At 48.1% G+C, this 12853-nt stretch overlaps 1 protein-coding gene across 7 annotated transcripts in view; it reads left to right on the top strand.

Annotated features, from left to right (window-relative positions):
- LOC139273131 (echinoderm microtubule-associated protein-like 6) overlaps positions 1 to 12853 on the top strand; it is an 816712-nt gene that overhangs the window by 86457 nt on the left and 717402 nt on the right. The gene's annotated exons all lie outside the window — the stretch shown is intronic.

Consider the following 12853-nt stretch of genomic DNA (forward strand, 5'->3'; position numbering starts at 1 on the left):
ATAAAGAGTGTAAAAACATATTTCACTGGGGGAAAAAAAAATGAAAATATGTATAGGATCAATCCATGACCGTACAAGGCTGGCATTTTTCTGTGCTATATATTTTTTTAATCGATTAAGCACAAGTTGTATATGTACATTGAAAAATTTCTTAGTCTCTTGCAGATTCTTCTGAACCAGGCAATCCCTTTATTCATGAATCACCTTTACATCAGTGCCAAAGCATGTATTATATTGGACAATTAAGATGCTTAAGCTGCTAACTTCAACGATTTAATTTTTAATTAGAAACTGACATTTTCATCTTTCCTCTTCTCCACCATTAGTTTTGCTCAATTGCCCAAATAACATTTTCCTGGGATAAGAGTAATATGAAATTAAAAGTACTGAACTGAAAGGTTATAATTATTGTAAAGTCCTTACTCTACAGTATGAAACCACACGAGGCACATTCTGGGGATAAGGTCACTCTGTGACCTGAACTCTTTATTCACAGGGCTCCAAAGACAGTGACCCTGCATAGGACCTCCCTTTTTATACCTGAGTGATCAGGTAAGGAGTGTCTCCCACAAATTCACCCCTTGTGGTCAAGGTGTGCATCGAGGCTGAGTATATACAGTAATACAGTGGTGTTACATTGTGGTTACATACATGACATCACCTCCCCCCACAAAGTCTTATTGGAATCATCGGTTTAGTCTTTCAGGTGGTTTACGCTCCCTCGTGAAGCGCCGCAGTTGGGGCTCTGGTTGTTGGACACTGACGTGAGTGTCTGTCACCTGTGGTGATTCCGGCCTGTCCGGGCTAACCGCAGGGACTGTGCATTCTTCTGATTGCTCTTGTTGCTTGTTCACTGGCGGTGTGGTGAGTTCCAGCTCATGGTCTTCTTCAGGTACTGCTGTGTCGATGCTGAACCTTTTTTTTTACTTGGGCCAGATGCTCACAGCATATCTGACCATTGTTGAGTTTTACCACGATGACCCTATTCCCCTCTTTGTCAATTACAGTGCCCTCAAGCCATTTGGACCCCATGGCGTGATTGAGGACGAATACAGGATCATTTATCTCTATACATCTCCCCCTCGCATTACGGTCATGTACTCATTTTGTGACTTGCGCTTGCCCTCAACTATGTCGGTCAGGACTGGGTGAATGAGGGACAACTGAGTTTTGAGTGTCCATTTCATTAGTAGCTCTGCGGGCGGGACCCCCGTGAGCGAGTGCGGTTGGGATCTATAGGCCAGCAAGAAGCGCGATAGGCAGCATTGTAGGGAGGGCCCTTGAATCCTGAGCATACCTTGCTTAATGATTTAGACCGCACGTTCCGCCTGGCCATTGGAGGCCGGCTTGAACGGCGCAGTCCTGACGTGGTTGATGCCATTGCCCGACATAAACTCTCGGAATTCGTAGCTTGTGAAACATATGGGCCATTATCACTAACCAAGATGTCTGGCAAGCCATGGGTTGCAAAGATCGCACGTAGGCTTTCCAAAGTGGTGGATGACGTGCATGAATTCAGAATGATGCAGTCGATCCATTTCGAGTACACATCTACCACATTAAGGAACATTTTACCCGTGAACGGGCCCGCGTAGTCAACATGAATGCGTGACCATGGCCTGGTGGGCCAGGGCCATGGGCTGAGCGGGGCCTCCCTGTGGGCATTACCCAGCTGGACACACGTTGTGCACTGCGAACATAGTGTTCCAGGTCGAATTAATTCCACGCCACCAAACGTGTGACCAGGCAATGGCCTTCATCAGCACAATGCCTGGGTGCTCACTGTGGAGTTCCCTGATGAATGCCTCCCTGCCCTTCTGGGGCATAACTACCCGGCTGCCCCATAGTAGGCAGTCGGCTTGGATGGAGAGCTCATCCATCTGTCTGTGGAATGGTCTGACCTCCTCAGGGCATGCTCCGTGTGCGGATGCCCAAACCCCAGTCAGGACACACTTGTTAATCAGGGATAGGAGGGGATCTCTGTTTGTCCAGATTTTGATCTGGCGGGCTGTGATGGGGGAGCCTGCGCTGTCAAAGGCATCGACAGCCATGACCATCTCGGCGCTTTGCTCCGCTGCCCCCTCAATGGTGGCCAGTGGAAGCCTGCTGAGCACGTCGGCGCAATTTTCAGTGCCGGGCCAGTGCCGGATGGAGTAGTCATAAGCAGCCAGCGTGAGAGCCCATCGCTGTATGCGAGCTTGATGCATTGGCATTGACAGCCTTGCTGTCTGACAACAGGGATCTTAATGGCTTGTGATCCGTCTCTAATTCAAATTTCCTACGAAATAGGTACTGATGCATGTTTTTTACACCGTAGACACATGCAAGCGCTTCCTTCTCGACCATCTCACATCCCCGTTCTGCTTGAGAGCGCGACCTGGAGGCATAAGCCACAGGTTGTAGTTGACCCTCAGCATTGCCCTGCTGCAACATGCACCCAACCCCATAGGACGATGCATCACATGTCAGAACCAATTTTTTACAGGGTCGTACAGAGTCAACAACTTGTTTGAACAAAGTAGGTTTCGCGCCTGATCAAAAGCACGTTCCTGATAGTCCCCCCAAAACCAATCACAGCCCTTTCGCAGGAGCGCGTGTAGCGGCTCCAACAACGTGCTCAAGTTTGGCAGAAAGTTCCCGAAATAGTTCAACAGTCCCAGGAATAAACGCAACTCCGATGTGTTGCAGGGCCTGGGTACTCGTCAAATCACCTCTGTTTTGGATTCGGTGGGCCGAATCCCATCGGCAGCAACCTTCCTGCCCAGAAACTCAACCTCAGGAGCTAAGAACAAACAGTTAGACTTTTTGAGTCGCAGGCCTACCCGGTCCAGTCGGCGTAGCACCTCCTCCACGTTGTGGAGGTGTTCCTCGGTATCCCGACCCGTGATGAGGATGTCGTCCTGGAATACGATTGTTCCAGGAATGGATTTAAGCAGGCTTTCCATGTTTTGTTGAAAAATCGCGGCTGCTGATCGAATGCCAAACGGACACCTGTTATAAACGAACAGTCCCTTGTGCGTGGTGATGGTGGTCAGTAGTTTAGATTCGTCGGCCAGTTCCTGGATCATATAGGCTGACGTGAGGTCCAACTTGGTGAACAGCTTGCCACCTGCCAGTGTGGCGAAATGGTCCTCCGCTCTCGGGAGCGGGTATTGATCTTGTAGGGACACCCAATTAATGGTCGCCTTGTAATCGCCACAGATCCTGACAGAGCCATCTGCTTTTAGTACGGGCACGATGGGGCTCGCCCAGTCGCTGAATTCAACAGGAGAGATGATGCCCTCTCAACAGCCAGTCCAGTTCACTCTCAATCTTTTCCCGCATCACATACGGCACCGCTCTGGCTTTGTGGTGCACTGGCCTGGCATCCGGGGTGATGTGTATCACTACTTTAGTGCCTTTGAAAGTCCTGACGCCAGGTTGGAATAGTGAATCGAATTGTTGTAGGACTTGTGAGCACGAACTTCGCTCCACAGATGACATTGTGTGAACATCCCCCCATTTCCAGTTCATCTTGACTAACCAGCTCCTCCCCAACAGTGCGGGACCATTGCCCGGGACAATCCAAAGCGGTAGCCAATTCACTAGCCCATTGTGTGTGACAGCCAACATTGCACTGCCTCGCACCGGAATGATTTATTTCGTGTAAGTCCGTAATTGTGTGTCAACACGTGCTAATTTGGGTCTACTGGCTTTAAGTGGCCATAGCTTCTCAAATTGCTGAACGCCCATGAGTGACTGGCTGGCGCCAGTGTCCAGCTCCATACATACAGGGATACCGTTTAATAAAACTCTCATCATCATTGGTGGTGTTTTGGTGTACGAACTGTGAATATTCGCCACATGGACCCGCTGAACCTCGGCGTCCATCGATTTGCCCCAAAGGTCATCCTGCCTCAAAGAACCCTCTTCTGGTCCATCCGCTTCATATATTAGTCTGGTTGCAGGCTTCCTGCACATTTGAGCTAAGTGGCCACTGAGATTGCAGTTCCTGCAGACAAACTGTTGAAATCTGCAAAATCTAGCTGAGTGTTTTCCCCCACACCTCCAGCATGAGTTAAAGTTTCCATTGTTGGAAACAAAAGGGCTATGGCCAGGCATTCTGCGCTGACTGTTCCTTTGACTGCTCTTAAGTACCCTATTAGTGGATGTCAATGGCCCCATCCCGGGTCGCATTGTCCACTATGATGGCATGAATGTCCGTTCAGCCTGCCATTGTCTCTGTTGAAGTCCTGCTCTGGGGTCTGTTGCTTCGGACTGCCCCTGCCTGCCTGCGGGGCTCTGAGTCGCATCGATGATAACTCCCTGATCCATCGCCACGTTAGAGGCAGAATTGCGCGCGTATATTATTTTTGTTTCTTCCTCCCCAGCCATGAAAGTTTGAGCCATCAACACCGCTGCTTCCAAGGTCAAATCCTTGGTCTCAATTAATTTACGGAAAATTCCCGCATGACTGATGCCCTCGATAAAGAAGTCCCTTAGCATCTCCCCCTTGCAGGTGCTTGTGAACTTAGAGGCTGGCCAAACGCCGGAGGTCCGCTACGAAGTCCGGTATGTTCTGTCCTTCATGACGTCGGTGGGTGTAGAATCTGTGTTGGGCCGTATGTATGCTACTCGCCGGTTTGAGGTGCTCCCCGATCAATTTGCTAAGTTCTTCAAAGGTTTTGTCCGCCGGCTTTTTAGGTGCTAGTAAGTCCTTCATGAGCGCGTAAGTTTTTGGTCCGCAGCTGGTCAAGAGATGAGCCCTTCGCTTGTCAGCCGCTGCATCCCCCAGCCATTCTTTCATAACGAAGCTTTGCTGAAGCCTCTCGACAAAATCGTCCCAGTCTTCCCCAACACAGCACCGTCCCTCTGTGCTACCGGTGCCGTTCTCGTGGGTCAATGTAAAGTCCTTGCTCTACAGTATGAAACCACATGAGGCACATTCTGGGGATAAGGTCACTCTGTGACCTGAACTCTTTATTCACAGGACTCCAAAGACAGTGACCCTGCGTGGGACCTCCCTTTTTATACCTGAGTGATCCAAACTTACCTGAAAGATGTTTGTGCCCCTTAAAGAAGCAGGGCTGCTTCAAGCATCCTTTTCTAAGCGTGCTTAGGACCCGGCGTTAAACAGAGTTTAAAAAGTCGAAGTTTGCAGTCGTGGCGTCAAGTTGTTGTGGATGTCAAGCTCTGCTCATTTACATTTCAGAGGCCAGCGCTGCCAACAGCCAATGGAAATAGCGCTGCCAACGGCCATTGGAAACAGTTCATCTTTATTTACTCAATCCAAACCCTTCATGATTTTGAACACCTGTATCAAATCTCCTCAGCCTTCTCTGCTCCAAGGAGAACAACCCCACCTTCTCTAGTCTATCCACATAACTGTAATCCCTCATCTGTGGAACCATTCTAGTAAATCTCTTCTGCACCCTCTCCAAAGCCTTCAAGTCCTTCCTAAAGTGTGGTGCCCAGAATTGGACATAATACAGCAGCTGAGGCCAAACTTGTGTTTTATATAGGTTGAGCATAACTTCCTGGCTTTTGTACTCTGTGCCTCTCTTTATAAAGCAAAGGATTCCATAAGCTTTATTAACTGCTTTGTTAACCTGTCCTGCCACTTTCAAAGATTTATGCACAAGCACCCCAGTTCTCTCTGTTCTTGCAAGCCCTTTAAAATAGTACCATTTAGTGTGTATGGTCTCTTCTCATTCTTCTTATATTGCCTCACACTTCTCTGCGGTGAATTTCATCTGCCATGTGTCCAGCCATTAGATTAGCTGTCTATGTCTTATTGCAGTCTATTACAATCTTCCTCACTGTTTACTACACTTCCAAGTTTCGTGTCATCTGCAAATTTCAAAATGATGTCCTGTACCCCCAAGTCCAAGTGATGAATGTATATCAAAAACAGCAGTGGTCCGAGTACTGAACCTTGGGGTTACGTCCCTCCAGTCCGAAACAGCCATTCACCACAACTCTCTGTTTTCCATTCTGCTACTGCCCCTTTTATCCCATGGGCTTCAATTTTGCTAATATGCCCAGTATGCGGTATTATATCCAATGCCTTTTGAAGTCCATATACACAACATCAACTGCAATGCTTTCATCCACCCTCCCTGTTACCTCATCAAAAAACTCAATCAAGTTACTCAAATACGATTTACCCTTAACAAATCCGTGCTGGCTGTCCTTTATTAGTCCATGCTTGTCCAAGTGGCTGTTAATTTTCTCCCGGATTATTGTTTTGAAAAGCTACCCCACCACCGGTGTTAAACTAACTGGCCTATAATTGCCAGGTTTATCCTTTTCCTCTTTTTTGAACAAGGGTGTAACATTTGCAATCCTCCAGTCCTTTGGCACTACCCCCTGTATCTAAGAAGATTGTGGCCAGCACCTCTGCAATTTCTATCTTTACTTCCCTCAGCAAACTAGGATGCATCCCATCTGGACCAGGTGACTCATCCACTTTAATTACCACCAGCCTGTCTAGTACCTCTTTTTTAATCTATTTTTATCTCATTCAGTATCCCAGCAATCTCCTTGTTTACCACAGCTTTGGCAAATTCCTCTTCCTTGGTAAACACCAATGCAAAATACAGGTACTCAGAAAAGGATTCAATTTTCCTGGGTCATTTGCGCTGTTTTTTTTGACCTAGGTATTTAAATCAAAGTTTTCCCAGGAATCTGCGTCAGCGTAACTGAGTTCGTTACGATTTGTTTACGTTAGGTTTTTTTGACGTCATAGGGGGCTTCATGTCTGTGCCAGTTTTGATGATTTTTCAGTGAGGCCAAAAACATTTTCTGCTAGGTCGGCGTATCTGGCCTCTCCCGAAAAACCTTCTGGAGAGTTAACATAAAGCAACGCACATTGAGAAATCGGTGCTGAAAGACACCATTGTTTTTCATCGAAGTTTTTGGAGGGAGTCAAGAACACTTTAAATATCCATAATAAAGATTAAATTTTTTTTACCTTTCAATGGAGTACATGGAAGTTTCATTGAATTCGGAAGGTTTCATTTTTTTTACTCACACCACCACCGAACATCTTCAAACAGGGCTGGAGGATCGCAGTGTGGGCCGGCAGAATCAGCCCCACGCCCGGACACTGGCTCGGGGCTCGGCTGCAAAACAAGGCCAGGGGTGGGTGGGGAGGTAGCGATCGGAAGACTGCACTAGGCAGCAAATGAGTCCGGGGGAGAAGAAGTCACAAGACTGCAACGAGCCCGGGGGGGGGGGGGGGGGGCGGAGAGAGGGGGGAAGTCACATGACTGCTGAGACCTGGGTGTGGTCCATACAGACATTGGGGAGCGACAACAAGGAACCTGTCCTGCTTGCCTTCCTGCTGTTTTGAGCTTCTTGCAAAGGTAAAATTTAACCATGGGGTTAATACTGACAATGACATAGCTTGTGCGAGCCTTCTGAATCATGGTGCTACAGAGGGGACAAATGATTCAACGTCATCGCATGAGGAAACTCAGAGCCCATTGAGTGCTGGGCAGGAGGCCTTACCCACCTCTGGTATATTGAGACAGGTATTCGTACCTGCACCTGAGTGATGCAGACTGTGTCAGAAGGCTGCGTTTCCACAAAGTAGTTGTAACTGAGATCTGTGAGTTGGTGAAAGCAGACCTGCAACCTAGAAGCATCAGGAGGACTGCTATTTCAGTTGAAGTGAAGGTTACAGCTGCACTTTCATTCTATGCCTCCGGATCGTATCAAGCTACAACTGGCGATGTGTGTGCCATTTCTCAATATGCAACACATGTCTGCATTTGGCAGGTGACAGCTGCACTATATGCCCGGAGGAATGACTACATAAAGTTCACCATGACTACCCAGGCAATGCGTGACAGGGTTGTGGGCTTCTCCAGGATTGCTGGCTACCCAAAGGTACAGGGCTGCATTGATTGTACCCACATCGTCTTGCGAGCACCTTTTGGATGATTCCGAGATGTAAAGGAACAGAAAAGGCTTCCACTCCATTAATGTATAGTTCGTGTGTGACGACATGCATCGCATCATGTCAGTCGATGCAAGATACCCTGGGAGCATCCATGATGCATTCATCCTACATGAGAGTGCCATATCTGCCATGTTTCAGCAGCAGCCAGAAGAGCAGAGCTGGCTTCTGGGAGATAAAGGGTACGGCCTCACCACCTGGCTCATGACGTCCCTACGCGTAACCCGGATGGAAGCTGACCAGGAATATAACATGTTTCACATTGCGACGTGCAGCATCATAGAGAGCATCATTGGCATCTTGAAATAATGTTTCCGATGTCTGGACCAGAGGCTACTTGCTATACTCCACTGAGATTGTCGGTCAGTTCATGTTGTGTGCTGCAGGTTGCATAACTTAGCCATCATGAGGCAACAGCAGCTACTAGTAGAGCTATGGTGAGAGTGGCTGATGAAAATGATGAGTAAAATGCAGATGACAAGCAGGTGGACAAGGACAAGGAAGCCACGCAAGTACCTGAACCCAGAGCACAATGGCTACTGTGCCCCTTTAACGATTACTCGAGCTATGCACCAGCAGCTCATCTGTGAACGCTTTGCTGCCTGCAGGCTCAGCGACAACTATGCCACATGGACCATGTTTACTGTTTAGACCTGTTCCGTAATGTTGTGTTGTGATAATGGAACAAATGAAGGAAATGATTCTTGCTTACTTCTAAAGTTGATATAATACAGGAACAAATAATGGAAATGATTCAGTTTTAATGTAAAATATATTTTATTCAAAAGATTAACCAACCGTTCATTGTACTTAACTTCAATAAAATTATTCTTGTATCAAACTTTAAAGTTTTCAGTTGCGATCACTTAAAAACTTTAAGATCACTTACTAATTTTTAAACTTGTAAATTTACATAACTTACAAAAAACGTTTAATTTGAGAACAGTTACAACAGTAACAATAATAACAGCAGCAAAGAAAGGCTGCACCCAAACAAAGGCTCCTCCACCTTATTCTAAGATCGCCCACCGTGCTTGTTCTTGCTGACTCCACCACCTCTGCCCGCAAGCGCTAGCGCAGTGTTTCTGGGTAGGTACCAAGCTTATACTTTCTAAGATCTTGGATAGTGTGCACCTGTTGAGCCGGCAGGGGGCGGGGGGGGCAGGCGGCAATGTGGAGGGCCCGGCTTGGGCTCTTCAGAGGCTGGTGTGGGGATTGGAGTGGGAGTGGCAGTTGATTCTGTCGATGAGCGTGAGGTCTGGGCGTGTTCCCTTATTGCAGCAGCTAACTCCAACATGCCGTCCCTCGTGCGCCCTGACAGTATCAACTACCTGCAACATTCCCATGCCTCATGTTTACTAACAGTGCATCAGCTACCTGTGACATTCCCTCCCTCATGGTCACTGACATATTTCCCATTTCTTGTGAGATTGTTGTTACTTCTCCCGACAGTCCCGCTACCTCATCATCCACCCCATTGATGGTGTCCAGGAGTGATCGCATAATGTCAATGCTCTCCCCACTCATGGCCATCATCTGAAGCACATCTGTTAGATCGTGCACCCCAGGAGAGCGCAGTCGAGCTTTCCTTCCCCTCCTCCCCATGGGTGTGGCTCGCACCCCACCACTGGGACCTGCAGCCTCGGAAGGTGGGGCCCTGGGTGTACCTCGCTGCACCACACCACTGGGACCTGCAGCCTCGGACGGTAGGGAACCATGGAATGTCCCACCAACACTCAAACCACAAGTCGTGGAAGGGGCTGGCATCTCAATGGGCAGCACCTGCACCTCTTCCAAAGTCAGTAAAACGGTGGGGGCATTATCCATCTCCATCCCCTCCCCATCACCCCCATGGTCTGGAGCTTGATCTTGAAAGATGTTATCCTCTTCAGGCTCGTCCTCATGTGAATCTTCTTCTGCATAGTTGGGGTTTGCCTCAGGTTCTGCAAAATATAATAGATCACAGACAAATGGTTAGCAGCAGAGGAGGGGGCTGGGTGGGTGGCATGAATAAGCTCACACAGCGCAGGCAGCAGGCTGATTTGAAGGGCCACATACATGTACACACGCACGCACGCCCATTGGGATCACGTCAAAAACATCCTTTTTTTTCTTCGCACATGCGCAGAAGGTGCGGCATCGTTTTTTCGGCGCAGACAACAGGCTCCACCCCCCGAGGCGACTGGACAGGCTGCGTGGCGGCAAATTTTAAAAATACAGCGGGGAAACTTTGGACAAATATTTTTAGTGCATTTCTGGTCCAGAAAAACGGGCGTAACTCTGGCAATAAGCCCAACAGCGAGCTTGGGCAAAATTAAGCCCATTGTACCTCAGCCATGCATTCTGCCTCCACCAGTAGTTCTCCATTTTGGCTCCTAAACGGCCCTACTGCTCCTCTGACAACCCTTTTACTGTTAATATTCCGTATAGAAGATCTTTGGATTCCACTTTATGTTAGCCATCAATCTATTCTCGTATTCTCTCTTTGCCCCTCTTATTTCCTTTTTCACGTCTCTACTTTTTATATTCAGCCTGATTCTCCCTTGTATTATTATGCTGCCAACTGTCATATGACCCCTTTTATTGCTTCATCGTACTCTTCAACTCCTTCGTCACCCAGCAAGCTCTGGCTTTGGTTGCCCTCCCTTTCCCCCTTGTAAGTGTATACCTAGACTGTACCTGAACCATCTCCTCTGAAGGCTACCCATTGCTCCTACATTTTTTCCTTGTCTTTTTATCTCGTCCAGTATCTCGTCTTTTTATCTCGTCTTGGTTACTCTATCAGAAAACATCAAGACTGGTTTGATGAGAACAACCAAGAGATCCAGGAGCTAATAAACTACAAACGCAAGGCATTTCTGAATTGGAAACAACTCAACAATTCGAGTGAAAGAAAGCAGACCTACAGACAACTGAAGGCAGAGGTCCAATGAAAAATTTGTGACCTAAAGAACAAATGGTGGGTCGAAAAAGTGCAGGAGACCTAGCATCTAGCCGACAATTATGACTTGCATGGATTTTTTAGCGCAGTCAAGTCCACCTACGGCCCAAGCACTCAAGGTCCTATTCTACTGAGAGGCAAGAACTGAGAGGTGCTCATCAAGGACAGTGACGCAGTCAGTGCCCGCTGGAAGGAGCACTTAAAGGATCTTCTCAACCAAGACTTTGTCTTTGACATGAGTATCCTTGACTGCATCCCACAGCTTGCTACCCATCACCATCTCAGCACAATCCCAGCACGGCATGAGGTTGAAGAGGCCATCTGACAACTAAAAAATAACACCTCAGGAGCAGATGGAATCCCCGCCGAAGTACTGAAGCATGGCGAAGAAGTATTCTTGGTGCGAATCCATGACCTCGTCTCTTATCTGGAAGGAGGGGAGCATGCCAGGGGATCTCAGCGACGCTGTAATAGTGACCATCTTCAAGAAAGGGGACACGTCCGTCTGCAGTAATTACAGAGGAGTTTCCTGTTGTCTGCCGCAGGGAAAATCATCGCAAGAATTCTCCTCAATTGTCTCCTCCTATGGCTGAAGAGCTCCTCTCGGAGTCGCAATGCAGATTCCGCTCACTAAGGGGCACAACTGACATAATCTTCACCACGCAAAAAATCCAAGAAAAATGTAGGAAGCAACATCAGCCTCTGAACATGGCTTTCTTTGACCTCACAAAGACCTTCGACTCTCAACCGCGAGGGATTATGGCGTGTCCTTCTCAAATTCGGCTGTCCTCAAAAATTCGTCACCATCCTCCACTTGCTTCACGGTGACATGCAAACCGTGATTCTTACCAACTGATCCACCACAGATCCAATACAAGTGCAGACCGGGGTCAAGTAAAGCTGTGTCATCGCACCAACGCTCTTCTCAATCTTCGTCGCTGCAATGCTTCATCTCACTCTTAACAAATTTCCCACTGAAATGGAGTTAATCTACAGGACAAACGGGAAATTGTTCAACATTCGACACCTCCAGTCCAGATCCAAGGTTGCTCCAATCTCTGTCATTAAATTACAATATGCAGATGACTCTTGCGTTTGTGCACACTTGGAGCCCAAACTCCAAATCATTGTTGACACCTTCACTGAAGCATACGAGAGTCTGGGCCACACATTAAACATCAGTAAGACAAAGGTTCTCTAGCAAACTGCCCCCACCACACATTGTCCAAGGTCTCATTGTGTATCTTGATAACCGGGGGGACCAGCAATGTGGACCACTTCCCATACCTTGGCAGCCTACTATCAGCAAGGGTAGACATCAATGACTAAGTCCAACACTGTCTTCAGTGTGCCAATGCAGCCTTCGGCCGCCTGAGGAAAAGAGTGTTCAAAGACCAGGATCTCAAACCCGGCACCAAGCTCATGGTCTACAGAGCAGTAGTGATACACGCCCTCCTATATGCTTCAGAGACGTGGACTATGTACAGTAGGCACCTCAAAGCACAGGAGAAATATCATCAACGCTCCCTCAGTAAAACCCTGCAAATTCATTGGTGCGCCTATCCTGCCAATGTCAGCATTCTCTCTCAGGCCAACATCCCCAGCATCGAGGCATTGACCACGCTTGATCAGCTCCGGTGACCGAGCCACATTGTCCGCATGCACGATGCTAGGCTCCTGAAACAAGCACTCTACTCCAAGCTACGTAATGGCAGGCGAGCCCCAGGAGGGCAGAGAAAACCCTTGAAAGACACCCTCAAAGCCTCCTTGAAAAAATGCAACATTCCCACCGACTCTTGGGAATCCCTGACCTAAGACTGCTCAAAGTGGAGGAGGAACATTCGAGAAGGCACCGGACACATCGAGTCTCTTCGCCGGGAGCACACGGAAGCCAGACACAAAAAGCGGATGGAGCGTACGACAAATCAAGCACCCCATCCATCTGTCCCTCCAACCACCATCTTCCCCCA

The sequence above is a fragment of the Pristiophorus japonicus genome, chromosome 9 (genome assembly GCF_044704955.1).
Source record: "Pristiophorus japonicus isolate sPriJap1 chromosome 9, sPriJap1.hap1, whole genome shotgun sequence".
NCBI classification, from domain to species: domain Eukaryota; kingdom Metazoa; phylum Chordata; class Chondrichthyes; family Pristiophoridae; genus Pristiophorus; species Pristiophorus japonicus.